The sequence below is a fragment of the Macaca thibetana genome, chromosome 14 (genome assembly GCF_024542745.1).
Source record: "Macaca thibetana thibetana isolate TM-01 chromosome 14, ASM2454274v1, whole genome shotgun sequence".
NCBI lineage: Eukaryota > Metazoa > Chordata > Mammalia > Primates > Cercopithecidae > Macaca > Macaca thibetana.
Window position 1 is genome coordinate 62,389,493 of NC_065591.1, and position 16,440 is coordinate 62,405,932.

General features: G+C 35.6%; 2 protein-coding genes and 1 pseudogene across 2 annotated transcripts in view; 2 read left to right on the forward strand and 1 right to left on the reverse strand.

The window, feature by feature from the left end:
* The window catches only part of MMP26 (matrix metallopeptidase 26), a 355,123-nt gene that overhangs the window by 301,225 nt on the left and 37,458 nt on the right, over positions 1-16,440 (reverse strand). The window lies entirely within an intron of this gene.
* Positions 1-16,440, forward strand: part of RHOG (ras homolog family member G) — a 1,041,648-nt gene that overhangs the window by 244,408 nt on the left and 780,800 nt on the right. The window lies entirely within an intron of this gene.
* On the forward strand, positions 3,371-4,316 carry LOC126936487 (olfactory receptor 51F2-like; annotated as a pseudogene).

Consider the following 16,440-nt stretch of genomic DNA (forward strand, 5'->3'; position numbering starts at 1 on the left):
TTATTTGTATATTGGCTTTTCATTTTGTGCCATTCCCAAATTCAATTTTCTCATTATTTTATTTTCATTGTATTTTTTCTATGCATTATGAGAGAATTTTTCAAATGCATTCTCCAAATTGAACTAAGTTAATTACTGTCCCTTGACTCTGGTTTTTGATTATGTCCAATGTGTACTTTAATTCTATTTTTTAGTATTGTATTATTTTGATATTTTTCCAATGTGTCCTTTGTTTTTCCATAACGCTATATGACGCTATTACCTACATTACCTTAAGGATGTTTTCTTGTTAGTTCTGCAGAAGTTTTTACCTTTGTGATACTGATAACTGAGTCATTGTGATGTGACAGGCAATATGCTACATGGTTTACAGACATTATTACATTTCTTCATACATGCTCATGCTCTGGATTTTCCAGATGTTGTTCCTTTATTAATGAAATATTTTAAAGATTCATGCTAGTATTTTTTTTTTCTTTATATACTCTCTAGTGCAAAACAAGATCTCTTCAGTTTTTATTTTTTTTTCTTAAAATCTATGTATGGGGCTTGCTCATGGTTGTTGTCCCAATAAGCATTATTATGTGGAATGCAGTTTCTGGTATAATTCCCGATTTCTAGCAGCCTACAGATAACATTCAACCAACACTGTATATTTCTTTGCAGGCTTAAAATCATAGGGGAAATTGTAAAACTACATTCTCAAAATGTACTGTTTTATTTCACTCTCTTCTGTACATGGGCTAATACTAATTTCAAAATTCAATGTATCTCTACCAATGCTACCCCTTATAGCCACCCTTTTGGCTATTTTTCATGAGATGAGCCACCTGATACAGAAATAAAGTCCTTGTTACTTTATAGTTAAGCATCCTATAAAAATAAATGCCTGGTTCCCAACTTTTTATGTTGGTACAGACTCTGCATTCCTTACTATAGACTATGGATGTGTATTAAATATGGGCCTATATTTTGACTTCATATCTGTCCACATCCATCTCCATTTTCCTCAGTTTAGAGAAGTTAACCATTCCAAAATTTTCTGGATTTAGAATATCCATCAGTTGTAGTATCAGTGCTGCTTGTGTTTGTTTCTTTTTTTCTTCATTTGCGATGAAAATTTAATAGAAAGTTGGGAGAGACTCAGATAGTGCAGATTAAAATCACTTTAAAATGCACGTCTACTTTACATCTCAGAAGAAACTGACAGCAACGTGGTGTGTGAACTAGAAAGAGTCCAATAAAGACAGAAATTGGTGATCAACCGATGAAAGGTGAGAGTATATGCAGATTTCTGAATTAGGCAATTTCATATATGAAGCTACCATAGATTTATAAATCTGCAGAGCTACAGAGCTACCATAGAGCTATTAATCAAAGTGGGGGAAATAGGATATACAAGTTGTGGTTCTGTGAAGAAGACTAAATTTAGATGCAATCATACTGTGTTTGAACTTGCTTTCAGGTATTTAAGGTGAAAGAATCAACTAGTTAGACATGTGGCTCTAATATTCAGGAGATTAGTCTGGGAAGAAGATAAAAGCTTTAAAGTAGAAAAGTGAATATATAAAATCCATTGTCCACGGAATGCCTATGTAGTTGAAAGTACACAGAAATAGACAACGTGTTTGGAGAAATAGCCAAACTAATTTTCATCTACAACTCTAAGTAAGTACTTGTCAATTAGATGATAAAACTTGCATAAAAATGGGCATACTTAATGAGAATAAACTTGAATGGTTTGTAAAACTAGTAGAAATCATAAAAACTTAAAAGTATATTTTGAGTAATACTTTGATTTTATGATAAATACGTCATTTCCACAATGGATTAATTTGATTTATAGTATCCAATGTTATCTTAAGTATTTACTATTTGCAAAAAAATGAGTTTCAGTAATCTAATTACATATCATATAACACATGGAGAATCCTGAAATAAAATTGTTTTAAGTCTGAACAATACAAATTTTAAATAATCAGAAATATTCAAATACAGATATCTGTCCCACATTTTCTTTATTTATTAAGAAGTAAATATTAACTGAAGCAGGATTATATCATAATTATCATCATTATTAGACAGTGTAGTATGGTTGTTAATAGCACAGGCTCTAGTATCTTTTTGTTTCTTTGATTGACTTCCAATATCATATATTTCACTTTTTATGAACTTTGGCAATGTATCCAAACTTTCAAACTTGTTTATGCATCTGTCAAAAAAAACAAAAAACAAAACAAAACAAAACAAAACCTCTCTTTTAGATTTGTCATAAGACTCAAATGAAATAGTCTATGTAAAATAATTAGAGCAAAGTATGGAAATGGTCTTATCATTACCACAATATTATATACCTGAGTAATCCTATAAGAGAACAAAGATCAGACTAAAGACCAGGGCATACATGTTACAAAAGAAGCTTATTATTTGTCTCACTGATTTTTATCAAAACAGAAACAGGTTTTATAATCATAAACAGGGCAGTATTTTAATGTTACAAACTAAGAAGAATATCAAGTTTCAGGTTCATAGGAACTGAAACATCTCTCTCCTATTAAACATATATAATGAGGCAAGATGAATGGGCATTACCTGGGGTGAATTCTTAGGTCAATGTAGTTACTGAAAAGAGATGTTTTCCTGCTTACTAAATGGAGTAAATGCAATTTGGTTTCTAAGTTAATAAGTCTAAAATTCCAAATCACAATTAGTCAATTATTTTTTTATACCAAGGCCTAATCACAGTTAAATAGAATATTGCAGGAAGAGCAAATAAAGGTAAAGCAACTGACAAATGCATACTGAATATCTATTATGAGCAAGCAACCCCACTAAACAAGGATTAGCCCCAAATACCCCTTATTCTCATAATCCAGCTGAAGGATGAAAAATTTAATCAAAATCATGAGAGTACAAGATAGTAAGTGGTAAACATCGAATAAATGTATTTAAATAAATTGAAGTTAAATTGAAATTAATTAAATATCTTAGTTCAGGGATTAATCTCACAGACAAAATATTGAATGAAAGAAGCTAAACACAAACAGTATGTAATACATGATTCATTTATATAAAAATCAAGTATAGGGAGAGATAATTATGGTAATAAAATTCAGAATAATGGTTACTATTTGAGAGGACACTGATGAGGATGTGGCATTAAGAGGCCTTCTGGGTTGCCGATAATGTTCAATAAGTTGATCTTGGACGTTGTTACACAGGTAGAGGTGGATGTAAAACTTCCTTGAGCTGTACTCTAAAGCTTTATGCATTTTACTGAATGTATATTAAACTTCAACTAAAATAATTTAAAACTTCTAAATTTAGGAAGTCAAGATCCTACAAGAGAATTCTGCTCCAAAAGGCCATAATGCCAATCTTCCATAATTCCACTTCCCCTACTTTCCTCTTGACGGCAGTCCCTGGACTTGAATGGGCCCACATCTGCATCTCCATTCCTCATCTGCTGCCTCTATTTAACTGCCCTTTCTGGGAATACCTTGATCCTTTTCGTCATCCTCACTGAGCCAATCCTCCATGAGCCCATGTACTATTTCCTCTCCATGTTGTCCACCACTGACATTGGCTTATGCATCTCTACACTGGTGGCAGTGCTGGGAATATTCTGGCTCAATGCTCGGTAGATTAGCTTTAACACTTGTTTATCACAGATGTTCTTCATTCACCTCTGCACTTTCATGGAATATTCAGTGCTCCAGGCTATGGCCTTTGATCATTTTGTGGCCATTTCTAACCCCTTAATATATGCTATCATTCTAAGTCATGCAAGAATTCCACAGATTGGTTTGGCAGTCATTACCAGGGAGACTGTCATTTTGACACCACTAATCCTACTTTTTAAGTGACTGTCGTTCTGCCGGAGCCACGTGCTCCGCCACTCCTACTGTTTCCAGCCTGATGTGAAGAAACTCTCATGTTCAGACACAAAGATCAACAGTGCATTAGGATTAACTGCAATCATCTCTACTGCCTGAGTGGACTCCATCTTTATCTTGCTCGCCTATCTGCTGATCATTCGCTCAGTTCTCAGCATTGCACCCTCAGAGGAGAGGAAGAAGGCCTTCAGCACCTGCATTTCTCATATCACTGCTGTTGGTATATTCTACATCCCTTTGATCAGCCTGTCCTTTGTTCACAGATTTGGAAAACATGCCCCACCCTATGTGCCCACCCTCATTGCTAACATATACTTGCTTATCCTCCCTGTGATGAATCTCATCATCTACAATGTGAAAACAAAGCAGATTCAGAAAGCTGTGCTCAAATTTGTATGTTTGAAGGGAATTCATATTTAACATGTACTACTCCTATAAAGACTTATTTCAAAGTCTAGAAAATTTACCACAAATTGGAGTTACAAACCCATGCATGCAATTTTAGAGTTGAGTAAAACTAAATGCCATCCAATTCAAATGTCTCCAGAATGTGATCATCATTGCTAAGCAATCTCTTTTCTACCATCAAAATACTAATTCAGATTCTCACTATCTTAGTTACCTTGTTCCAGTAGATCACTAACTGAATTAATGTTTCTATGCTGTTTCTGCTAAATGATCACATGATTCACTTTGAATTAAGATTCCAAATATCCAGCCCTAAAGGATATGAACAGACATTTCTCAAAAGAAGACATTCATACAGCCAACAGACACATGAAAAAATGCTCATCATCACTGGCCATCAGAGAAATGCAAATCAAAACCACAATGAGATACCATCTCACACCAGTTAGAATGGCAATCATTAAAAAGTCAGGAAACAACAGGTGCTGGAGAGGATGTGGAGAAACAGGAACACTTTTACACTGTTGGTGGGATTGTAAACTAGTTCAACCATTATGGAAAACAGTATGGCGATTCCTCAAGGATCTAGAACTAGAAGTACCATTTGACCCAGCCATCCCATTACTGGGTATATACCCAAAGGATTATAAATCATGCTGCTATAAAGACACATGCACACGTATGTTTATTGCGGCACTATTCACAATAGCAAAGACTTGGAATCAACCCAAATGTCCATCAGTGACAGACTGGATTAAGAAAATGTGGCACATATACACCATGGAATACTATGCAGCCATAAAAAAGGATGAGTTTGTGTCCTTTGTAGGGACATGGATGCAGCTGGAAACCATCATTCTCAGCAAACTGTCGCAAGAACAGAAAACCAAACACCGCATGTTCTCACTCATAGGTGGGAACTGAACAATGAGATCACTTGGACTCAGGAAGGGGAACATCACACACCAGGGCCTATCATGGGGAGGGGGGAGGGGGCAGGAATTGCATTGGGAGTTATACCTGATGTAAATGACAAGTTGATGGGTGCTGACAAGTTGATGGCTGCAGCACACCAACATGGCACAAGTATACATATGTAACAAACCTGCACATTATGCACATGTACCCTAGAACTCAAAGTATAATAATAATAATAAAAACAAATATCCAGCCCTAAGAACATTTTAAAAAGAAACAAATAAATATATATCTTATTTTTATTTCACATGCACCAACTAAATGAAGCAGCAAATCCTGTCTATGGTAATTTCCTCCACAATTCAGGCTTAACTTTTCTTTAAAGTTTCATTCACTTTTTTCTCTTTTCCCATACTCTGCAGTCTAAAAATGCCAGTGTGCTTATGACTTCTTCAGATGTATGCAGTTTTTTCATGGTGGGCTTTACTGTTGACTCCACTTCAACTTTAACACCCACTTCACCTTGAAGTTCTACTTATGTTTCAAGGCTCATCTTTAAATAACTTCCTCATTAAATATTTTATGATTGCTCCTGTGATATTTGTTCTCTCCTCATAATTTTCTTTCATATTTCTTTGCTGATATCAGTTTTTTTATATGTGTGCACACCTGTGTGTATATTATTATAGCTTTCACAAGACTGTACATTTCCTAAATAAAAAGTCTTGATTTTATTTGAAGACTTTGTAATACTCAGCAGAATACCTTTCACATAGTAGATACTTATTGATAGTTGTTGAATTTAACTATACATAGAAACCTATCAAATAATCTATCTAAACAATTCCAGTGATAACTCCTTTGATTCAATATTTGACATATGTAACACAAGAAATTTCTCTTTCAACTGAGTAAAATTTTTCTGCCTATATTATCTGGTAATTGATCATAGTTCTAACTTTCCAAACTGCATAGTTGAATGGCTATTTTGGAACTTTAGGTCTCAGAAAGTTGTCCCCGTTTGGTCCCACATCCAATAAATCTGTATTTCTTGTCTATTCTTTTAAAAAAATAGATTTAGGGGGCAGAGATTTGTTACATGGATATATTGCATAGTGGTGAAGTCTGGGCTTTTAGTATAGGCATCATCCAAATAGAGTGCATTATACCCATTAAATCATTTCTCCTCCCATATCCCGCTTCCACCCTCCTACCCTTCCCAGTTATCAATGTCTATTATTCCACTCTAAATGGCCATATGTGCATATTATTTAGCCCCTACTTATAAGTGAGAACATGCAGTATTTTACTTTCTGTTTCTGAGTTATTTCATTTAAGATAATGTCCTCTAGTTCCATCCATGTTCCTGCAAAAGACATCACTTCATTCTTGGGATTGAGTATGATTCCATGGTGTATACTGACCACATTTTCTTTATCCAGTCATCCAGTAGTGGACACTTAGATTGATTCCATATTTTTGCTATTGTGAAGAGTACTGTGATAAACACATGAATACAGGTTTTAAAAATATATAATAATTTATTTTCCTTTGGGAAACTACTCAATAGTGGAATTGGCATCTCAAATAGTAGTTCAACTTTTAGTTCCTTGAGAAATCTCCATGTAGTTTTCCATAGAGTACTGGTAATTACATTCCCACCAACAGTGTGTAAATGTTCTCTTTTCTCCACATCCTCACAAACATCTGTTATTTTTTGACATTTTAATAATAGCCCTTCTCATAGGTATCTCATTGTGGTTTTAATCTGCACTTCTCTGATGATTAGTGGTGTTGAGCAATTTTCATAAGCTTGTTGGCCATTTGTATGTCTTCTGTAGAAAACTGTCTGTTAATGTCCTTTGCCCACTTTTTAATAGTTATTTGTTATTTGTTGTTGTTGAGATGTTTGAATTCCTTGTAGATTCTGAATATTAGTCATTTGTTAGATGCACAACTGGTAAATATTTTATCCCCTTCTGCAAGTTATCTGTTCACTCTGTTGATTAATTTCTTTTGCTGGACAGAAGCTTCATAGTTTAATTAAGTCCACTTTATCTATTTTTGTTTCTGTTGCATTTGCTTTTGAGGTCTTAGTCATGAACTCCTTGCCAAGGCAAATGTCTATAAAAGTTTTTCCTAGCTTTTCCTCTAGTATTTTTGAAACTTCAGGTCTTACATTTGAGTCTTTATTCCATCTTGAGTTAAATTTTGTATATGGTGAGAGATGGGGGTCCAGGTTCATTCTGCATATGGCAATCCAATTTTCCCAGCACCATTTATTTAATAGGGTTTCTGCCCTTTCCCCAGTGTGTTTTTGTCAACACTGTCACAGATCAGCCAGCTATAGATATGTGGCTTTATTTCTGGGTTCTCTACTCTGTTTCATTGGTCAATGTGTCTATTTTTATACCAGTACTGTGCTCTTTTGCTTACTATAGTCTTGTAGTGCAATTTCAAGTCAAGTAATGTGATGCCTACAGCTTTGTTCTTTTTGCTTAGGATTCTTTTGGCTATTCAGGCTCCTTTTTGATAAGAATTTTATATTTTTTTTAATTCCGTGGAAAAATGACTTTGGTAATTTGTTAGGTATTACATTGAATTTGCAGATTGCTTTGGCAGTATGGTCATTTTAACAATACCGATTTTCTGATCCATGATCATGGGATATTTTTCCATTTGTTTGTATCATCTACATTTTTTTCTCAGCATTTTGTAGTTTTCCTTGTAGAGATCCTTCACCTCCTTGATTAAATGAATTTCTACGTATTCTTTATAGCTATTATAAGTGAAGTTGAGTTCTTATTTGGTTCTCAGCTAGATAGCTATTGTCATTTAGAAATGCTACTGATTTTTGTATGTTGATTTTGTATCCTGAAACTTTACTGAATGTATTTATCAAATCTAGGAGTCTTTCAGTGGAGTCGTCAGAATTTTCTAGGTATACGATCATATCATCAGCAAATAGAGATAATTTGACTTCCTCTTTTCCAATTTTGATACGTTTCCTTTTTGCTCTTGCCTGATTGCTCTGACTAGGACTATTTTGAATAAAAGTGGTGAAAGTAGGCATCCTTGTCTTGTTTCAGTTCTTAGAGAAAATGTTTTCAACTTTTTCCCATTCAGTATGATGTTGGCTGCCGGTTTGTCATACGAGGCTTTTATCATTTTCAGATATTTCCTTCTATTCCTAGCTTCTTGAGGGTTTTTATCATGAACTCATGCTGAATTTTATCAATTGCTTATTCTGCAACTATTGCCATGATCATATGAGGTTTTTTTAAAAAAATCTGCTTATGTGGTGAATCATACTCATTGATTTGCCTATGTTGTGACATCCTTGAATCTGTGGAATAAAACCCACTTCATTGTTGGGTATTTTTTTTTATGTGCTTTTTGATTCAGTTTACTAGTATTTTATTAAGTATTTTTGCATCTATATTCATCAGGGATATTTATCTGTAGTTTTATTTTCATGTGTGTCCATGCCTGGCTTTGGTATTGGTGATACAGTCTGCATGAAATGAGTTAGGGATAATTCCCCCCTCATTGATGTTTTGGAACAGTTTTAGTTGGATTGGTACCAACTCTTCCTCCTATGTCTGGTAGAATTTGACTGTTAATCCATCTGGTTCTGTATTTTTCTTATTTGGGAGACTTTTATTACTGATTCAATATTACTAATCAGTATTAGTCTGTTCAGGTTTTCTGTTTCTTTCTGGTTCAATCTTTGGAGGTTATATTTCCAGGAATGTATTCATTTCCTTTACGTTTTCTAGTTTGTGAGTGTAGAGTTGCTCATAGTAGTTTGTGATGATCTTTTGTATTTCTAAGGTATCAATTGTAATGTCTCCTTTTTCATTTCTGATTGTACTTATCTGAATTTCCTCTCTTCTTTTGTTGGTTAATCTAGCTAGTTGTCTATGACTTTTTTTTATTTTTTCAAAGAACCAACTTTTCATTTTGTTGATTCTTTGTATTGTTCTTTTGGTATCAATTCTACTTAGTTCTGCTCAGATCTTTGTAATTTATTTTCTCCTGCTAGCTTTGGTTCCATTTGTTCTTGTTTTTCTAGTTTCTTGATGTATGATGTTAGGTTAACTTGTGATCTGTCTATTCTTTTGATGCAGGCATTGAATGCTATAAAACTCTCTCTCAGTACTGTTTTTGCTGTATGCCGGAGGTTTTCTTATGTTGCCTATTTTAACACCAAAATATCTTATCTTCACTTTTAGACTCAGTTTAGGCATCAAAATCCTTTACCTAAATCATAGTTTCCTTAGAGTTCTCTGGGTCTCCAATCTTACCTTTTCCCTCCTTCTGTTTTCCATAAAACATAAAGACCTCTTTAAAAGGTTTTTAATGAAATATTAATGTACAAAAAAGTTCTCATTAATAAAATATATTTTAGAAAAGGCCAAAATCTTCCTTGCTATATTCCCCCAAACCCAGCCTCTTTCTGACTTCTCCACAGAGGTAACCATTGTACAGTTTTGATTTTTATCGTTTCTTTTTATATTTATATACATAAATATGGAAAAATAAAATTTAAAACAAATTTTATCCTTTGTATTTCAGATAGTAACACAGTTTCTTAAGGACACTTTTCTTGTTTTTTAAATACTGCATAAAACCAACTAAAGAAACTTGCTCATTACCCAGAATTCCTATGGATCTCACTGTCCCTTCATATTTTCTGTTCAACACTTTCCAAGGTATTAGCCCTCTGTGGTTTCAAACCCCACTGGCTAATTCTCTACACCTCTATCGTATCTATTTGGTAAGCTCATTCTGACTGCTACTTCGTTTAGACATAGAAATGCTGTGGAATGCTATATTTAAGCATTACTTCCTCAGGGTCCACTTGCATCAACCACAGTCACTAAGAACCCTACCACAATTACTCTAGCTTATTGCCAGAATCAATGACCTGGGATTTGGCAGTCTGATTCACCCTGCCCTACTTCAAACATTCCTGTTTTTACAAATGAGGATAAAATGTGGCACATTTTACAACAACAAACATCCAGCTCAAAGTTCTGTGGCCTTAAGAACTGAGACCAAGAACATGATTATTCCAATATATAGTTTTTTTGTTTTGCTTTGTTTTGTTTTTGTTTTTGTTTTGTGACAAAGTCTTACTCTTGTCACCCAGGCTGGAGTGCAATGGCACAGTCTCAGCTCACTGCAACTTCTACCTCCCGGGTTCAAGCAATTCTCCTGCCTCTGCCTCCCGAGTAACTGGGATTACAGGTGCACACCACGATGCCCAGCTAATTTTTCTATTTTTAGCAGAGATGTGGTTTCGCCATGTTGGCCAGGTTGGTCTCAAACTCCTGACCTCGTGATCCCCCACCAGCCTCCTGAAGTACTGGGATTACAGGTGTGAGCCACCACGCCTGGCCCCAATTTATATTCTTATTCATCTTTTAACAACAACATGTATTTAGCATCTACTGTAAATCAAGTAGTCAGATGGATATTGAGAATATAAACATAAACAAGACTAGCTTCTTGCCTTAAGAGTACTTAATGCCTAGTGAGGAATATAATTTGCAAAGATATAATTTAAAAAAATATTTACTATATAGATTTACCTTCTTTCAAGAAACCTCAATAAAGAACACAAATATTGGATGATTCCTATTACAAGAACTTCAACCAGTAATTCTACTTTACTGCGACCATGGTATAAAATCAAAAACTACTTGACACAGAAATAGGAAGAAAGAACACTAAAAGGATAGAAACCACTGTAAGTGAGAATTAATAATGTGAGAAAATACTTGAAATAATAATGCAAGTCAATGGTAACATAAGATTGACTATGAAAATTTAAATTGACACTCAAATTTTGATAATGGCATCACTTGTCTATGAAGTGTTTTCCAAAGGTTAATCCATAGTCTGAATACATAACAACTATAGTACAAGGCCAAACACATAACTATTGCTTGAGGATCTTGTTAAAAATTTAGATTCCTGATACATCTCTACCAGGGAATATTATTTGGCATTAAAATTAGCCCCTCGTGCCCATGTTTTTCCAATTTAGGTCTCAGTCTAGACACCATTATTTGCTGGAAACCATTCCTTATTCCCCAAAATGAGATTGTTGCCCTCTTTATGTGCTGTGGTAGCATTCCAAATTTACTATCCATGCTATAATTCCACTATACTTGCCTTTGTCCTCTAGTCAACTACTCATGATGAGGTCAGGGACTTTGTTGTTATTAACACTTAATTTCCTATGCCTTGTCCACAGTAGATGTACAGTACCTATTTGCTGAATTACTGAATATATCTGTCTGATTTTCAGTACTGTGCTTGGATTAAAGTGACTGTTTTGTCACGTAGCATTGGAAACTCACCACTGCTCCATTTCTGGCTCATGCTGTGCATTACAGCAGGGTTTCTTACAAGTGCTAGCTCACAGGCTCCCTCTTGCTGGTTCTAGGTTTGTCCTCTGTATGGCACACAGATCAAATGTATTTTCCAGTAAAGCAACTTTCAGCCATTTGAACATAGCCATATATTTGTTCTTAGTCTTTTCTTTTTCTGGCTAATTATACATTTTGTAACTTCCAAGTGTCCCTTTTTGCTTTATGCATCATTATTATACTTTCTTTTTCTTGTTGTTTTTGGTTTGTTGTTGTTTTAATTTTGATTTTACTTTAAGTTCCAGGATACATGTGCAGAACTGCAGGTTTGTCACATAGGTGGTTTGCTGCACCTATTGACCCATCCTCTAAGTTCCCTCCCCTCCCCCACTGCCCCCAACAGGCCCTCGTGTGTGTTGTTCCCCTCCCTGTGTCCATGTGTTCTCATTGTTCACCTCCCACTTATGAGTGAGAACATGTGGTGTTTGGTGTTCTGTATTAGTATTCGTTTTCTCTTTTCTGTTTTCTGTTTTCTGTATTCTGTATTAGTTTGCTGAAGATGATGGCTTCCAGCTTCATCCATGTCCTTCAAGGACATGATCTCATTCCTTTTTATGACTGCATAGTATGCATGGTATACGTGTACCATATTTTCTTTATCCAGTATATCATTGATGGGCATTTAGTGTGGTTCCGTGACTTTGCTATTGTAAACAGTGCTGCAATAAACATACATGCACATGTGTCTCTATAGTAGAATCATTTATATTCCTTTAGGTAAATACCCAGTAATGGGATTGCTGGGTCAAATGGTGTTGCTGGTTCTAGATCCTTGAGATCTCAGAAATAACATCACACATCTACAACTATTTGCTCTTTCACAAACCTGACAAAAACAAGCAATTGGAAAAGGATCCCCTATTCAATAAATGGTGCTGGGAAAACTGGCTAACCACATGCAGAAAACTGAAACTGGACCCTTTCCTTACACCTTATACAAAAATTAACTCGAGATGGATTAAAGACTTAGATATAAAACCCAAAACGATAAAATCCCTAGAAGAAAACCTAGGCAATACCATTCAGGACAGGCATAAGGAAAACCTTCATGATGAAAATGCCAAAAGCAATTGCAACAAAAGCTAATATTGTCCTTTCAATACACTTTGGCAAGAACAAGACTAATAAAATCAATGCTTTTAGGCCACTGGAATACCATGTAATAAAATTAATGTCATTCTGTGGAAGGGACTAAAATGTCTCTAAGGTACTTTCCAGTTATAAAATTCTAGGACTCTACATGACTCTAAAACAGTATGAATTAAGATATTTAAATTCAATGTTCCAGGTTGACTTAGAGGAGATGTCCAAAGCCAAAATATAATTTCTTTTATTTTTTAGAAGACTAAGAACAAACATATGGCTATGTTCAAATGGCTGAATGTTGCTTTACTGGAAAATAATTATATTTGATCTGTGTGCCATACAGAGGACAAACCTAGAACCAGCAAGAGGGAGCCTGTGAGCTAGCACTTGTAAGAAACCCTGCTGTAATGCACAGCATGAGCCAGAAATGGAGCATTGGTGAGTTTCCAATGCTACGTGACAAAACAGTCACTTTAATCCAAGCACAGTACTGAAAATCAGACAGATATATTCAGTAATTCAGCAAATAGGTACTGTACATCTACTGTGGACAAGGCACAGAGTCTCACTCTTGTTGCCCAAGCTAGAGTGCAATGGCGCAATCTCGGCTCACTGAAACCTCTGCTTCCAGCGATCAAGCGATTCTCCTGCCTCAGCCTCCTGAGTAGCTGGGATTACAGGCGCCCACCATCACGCCCAGCTAATTTTTTGTATTTTTAGTAGAGACGAGGTTTCACTATGTTGGCCAGGCTGGTCTCGAACTCCTGACCTCATGATCCGCCTGCCTCAGCCTCCCAAAGTGCTGGGATTACAGACATGAGCCACCGCCCCCAGCCCCAAAATATTATTTCTCTGTATGTTCTCCTGCTGTGACTTTCCTGCCTATGACCACTGGTTTTTAATATTAACTTTCTTGGTCATTTATTTTATTTAAATTTCTATTGATGATTCTAGCCATAAGTGCATTATTTTTTATTATAATGTTATTCTTCTAATATGTATAACTGTTAAAATGTTCTTCTAAAATTATCTGATGAATAAGGACCTTATTTTTATTTTTTATATTAATTTTGAAATGATGTCAGGAAACTGAATGATAAACTGATTTTATTTTAGTTAATATACTCTTCTGTCAAGTATGCAGTTAATGGAACAAGAATCACTTCATAATCAGCAATTATAATTCCATACCCATTACAATCCATACCTGAAATTTTCTATATGAGACTTTTTCCATAATATTTCATATATTTAGGATATTAAGTAATGCCCATAAGCTTATCGTTGTGACATTTGTAACTGCAATTACATTGAATAAAAAAATGGAGATTATCAAATTCAACCTTTCTTACTATTAACATTAAACGTCAAGACCAAAGACATATGGCTATTTTGTGGCTGATTCAAAACTGAGCAGGCTTTGATGAAAAATATGCCGGGTTCTCAGCAGCCTATAAGAGCAGGAGTAACAGCTGAGACTGGACAGCAGTAGTAGCTAGAGACAAAAAAAAAAAAAAGTAGTCAACAATACAACATGTAGTCCCAAGAGGAATCATAAAGTAAGATTTGGAGATAGAATGTTTCACTAGTGAAGGAGGTAAAATTGTGTGGCTATAATACAGCTGCGTGAGTATATTCTCCATATCAATGGTTGGAGTCTTCATAGTTCTGAATGTCCATGAATGACCAGTGGGATTCTAGCCAATGCCTGGGTCTATGAGAAAATTGCCCAAACTTCTTGCAGTCAAGAAGAACAAAACATTAATATTCAAAGCACTACCACACTGGTTTAGCGAGGGTCTTAGCAAGATTTTCCAGCACTAAGGGTCCCAGATGACAAGAGTAAAGTCAACATGGAAAAGAAGAAAGGAAAGAGAAGAAAACTCACCTAGGACCACACCTGCATAGCAATAAGACTCATTTCAGATGCTACTTCCTGGTGGAGTTAAAAGCTCACGTGTTATTTACATTGATGAAGATAGACTTTGAAAGCATACTGTCCTGAGTCTTGTATGTAAACCAAGGGTGGCAATAATTGCAACAATATTAGGCTAGAAAGAGAAGTGTCTGGTATCAGGCCTCTGCATATCTAGTTCACTCCTATCCCTGAAGCTTAATACAGTTGGCTTTTAAAAGACTAATTGCTAAAGGTGGTGTTACAGATAATTTTCTTCAATAGTTATATATCAACTCAGCTATAGTGACAACAGATACGAAAATCAAGAATCAAGATCAGAAGTGTAAACCTAGACTAGAAACAACTCTAGTAAGGTAGGGGCAAAATCCATTGACCAAGAAATAGCAAATGGGCTATTTTGACTTGTATAGAATTATTTCTTTATATAAAATTATTTTCTTAAAAGATTACATACATATAATGTATGATAAAGTTCCATGATAATAGAGGTTTTTTTCTTAAGGCAGGTTAATTTAATTTTATAGAAGGAACACTTTCAAAACTTCAAATAGCATAATTAGAGAAAAAAGTGACAAAAAAACGAAGAGATGAATACTGACTATAACTTACTCCCAAGACAAAAGACTATTTATTTCTGTAATTATTGACCGAAGCCTGACAATTCCATGATTAGATGAGGGAACAGCCAAGTTCCTGTTTACATGTATTACTGTTTCAAAACAATCCTAGTGGCAGAATTCTGACTGTTGAGACCAGAACTGCTCATAAAATCTGGAAGGTTTTTCTTTATCACAAGGCCCTGTAGATGGACAAATTTAAACATCAGATGAAAACACCCCTTAAGCTGATAGAACCGCACTTTTCTGGTTGATGACGTATTTTCTCGCGGTGGTAGTCTTAACCAGTAAGAATCTGCAAAACCACATTATGAATGAGAAGCAAAATAAGGTGCTTCATGTCCACCTGCCTCCTCAGTCTAGCCTCTAATGCCCACACCTCCACCGAACTGCCCGGCTTTCTTGTGTTCATTTGTCTTGATTTTCTTTCCTTGCAAAGAAACCAAATTGCAAAAGCAGACACAGGAAGGGAGGCAGCAGGAGAGAAGTAAGAAGGAAAGGTGGCAAACATGAGTGCTCCTTGGACAGATACCAAAGCAGGAGCTGAATTTGTTTCTTGTGGGGCATCAGTGGAATTCTTGTTTTAAAAAAAACCCAGCCAGGCTTAGTGGCTTACACCTGTAGTCCTAATGCTTGAGAGGCTGAGGCAGGAGCATCACTTGAGGACAGGAGTTTGAGTCTCCACGAAAAGCAAACGAAAAATAATGGGGCGTGGTGGCTCCAGCCTGTAGTCCTAGCCACTCAGGAAGCTGAGACAAGAGGAGTTTGAGCAAGCAGTGAGTCATGATTGCACCCTGCAGCTGAGTTTTTAAACAAATATTCGCATACATGTATATTTTTATTAAATAATAAATCTTACTTTTAAAAATGAATACCACTTCAAATTACCCAATTAATTTATGGTATTTTCAAATTACTTTTGATCTCTTTGTGTGGACCTTACAAAGGAAGGGAGAAAGAAACTGACTAGGGTCAAAGTGAAAGGGGACCAAAAGTACCCCTGGGTTTTGTGTGTGTGTGTGTTTGTTTGTTTGTTTGTTTTTTGAGACAGTTGTACTCTTGTTGCCCAGGCTGGAGTGCAGTGGTGCGATCTGGGCTCACTGCAAGCTCCGCCTCCCGGGTTCACTCCATTCTCCTGCCTCAACCTCCAAGTAGCT